We start from the raw sequence: 1,864 nt of genomic DNA, 5'->3' as shown, positions 1-1,864 counted from the left end.
GGCTCAGATGATGGTTGGCATTTTTTAGCAATAAAGTATTTTTTAATTAAGGTATGTACATTGTTTTTTTAGACATAATGCTATTGCACACTTAATAGGCTACAGTATAGTGTAAACATAACTTTTATATGCACTGGGAAACCAAAAAATTTGTGCGACTCGCTTTATTGCGATATTCGCTTTATTGCGGTGGTCTGTAACCGAACCCGCAATGTCTCCGAGGTATGCCTGTACTTGTTTTCTGTTGCTGTCAGTTGTCTTCTAACACTTATATCTGCACTTACGCTCAGTATGGGTTTAGGTTTCTTCATTCAGTCGAGATACCAGCAATTCTTTTGTTCAGTTTTTGGGGGCAATTCTTTTGTTCAGTTTTTGGGGGGTTTTGTCCTTAAAGCATATGCTCTGTTTTGAATGCATTAATTCTGCCTGAGAGGTGAATGCTTTTTTCCACATCTGACATGAAACTGCACTGAGGAGTAGTAGGCAGCGTGGAGTCTAGAACACAAAGCGTTGCCTTTGCGGTGTGTTTAACCAGTACTGGGCGTGGGCTTCTGATCTGAATTTTGTTCCCAAGTCAGTCTTCTATTTAGCAACACAGAGCTGTATGCCAAAGCTGCATGAGCTGGGCTGCTCAGTGCCAAACCTAATGTGTGTCCTAGGGCCCAGTTTAACTCCCATTAAAGTGAGTAGGAGTTGAATTGGGTCCTTGTTTATTCTGGACTCTTGTTATTGTGCTAAAAAACTAGGTTGGCTGATTTTTATATCGCTGTTTCTCAGTGTTTTGGAAGCTCACTGCCCTTCTGGTGAATGAGATCAATCATGCACTCCTGGCAACCACACCTCCCTGTCTTAAAGTCTGTCCTGAGTAGACATGGGTCCTTTCTGCTCCTCCTCAAATAGGCAACCCCATGCTTTAGAAAATTCTGGTATTAATTTTTCTAATATTAGTATCTTCTTCCTTGTCTGTTTTAAGCAAGGAAATCGTTAGCATTTGAAGAATGAAGAGACAGTTCATACATCAAAGCTGTTGTTTCAGCCTGTCTGCAAACTCAGGCTCAAGTACCTTTTTAACATTGTTTTTTCTGCAAGCAAGAATGTTTGGGAGGTTGGTGGTTGTTTTTTTTTTAAACAAAACAAAAAAACCCTAAGGCTTTTAAGAACAGTGAGAAGTTCCTTCGTAGGTCTCCGCACCCTCAGCATCTCGTTCGCACCTTCTCAGGGAGCATGTTCACCTAATTATGGGGGCAAAAATATAAAAACAAATCTCTAGATTTTGTCAAATCGGGCAAAAACTTAGTGTCGAAATAAAGTTTTTTAACAGGATATAACAGGTTTAATGCCCTCAATTTTTTCCCGTAGTCATGATATCTGTGTTTGCACTCATGTTAATATGTTAATGCTACTAATAAGTATTACAGTGAGCCAAACTTATCCCTGGTGCAAGATAGATGAATTGCATCAAGGATTAATGGGGCCCAATATTCAGGCTGTCTGTTGTGTTCTTGCTAAACTATTGATTAGATTGCTAATGACTTGAGCCATCAACAGTGCAAAAACATGCAAATGTCCTGTAAGAACATTTTAATATATTACATAGCCCCTTGTATAGCTTTTCCTATGAGTAAGAGGATTTGTCTGTCTGGGGTTTTTCCCTCCAAACAAGGCTATCTATAAAGGTATGGATGGAATTTTCCAAGGATTCTAATCCCCTACTTTTTCATTGTATTTCCATTACTGGGCAGCTACATTCCTTATGTTCCTTTTGCAAATCCCAACCATAGTGTACATCCTCTGCAGTTGGAAGGAGAGAGATGCAAAACAATACTTTGACGGTGTCTGCCTAGGCATGGTGAAGACTAGTCGT

The 1,864-nt window shown here is 39.7% G+C and overlaps 1 protein-coding gene across 2 annotated transcripts in view; it reads left to right on the top strand.

Annotated features, from left to right (window-relative positions):
- Nucleotides 1-1,864, top strand: part of RFX7 (regulatory factor X7) — a 103,246-nt gene that overhangs the window by 9,950 nt on the left and 91,432 nt on the right. The window lies entirely within an intron of this gene.

This window comes from Gavialis gangeticus, unplaced genomic scaffold (assembly GCF_001723915.1).
Source record: "Gavialis gangeticus isolate Ggan-Ray unplaced genomic scaffold, GavGan_comp1, whole genome shotgun sequence".
Classification (NCBI taxonomy): domain Eukaryota; kingdom Metazoa; phylum Chordata; order Crocodylia; family Gavialidae; genus Gavialis; species Gavialis gangeticus.
Note: the sequence above shows the minus strand (reverse complement) of the source record. Positions and strands in the feature narration are given on the sequence as shown.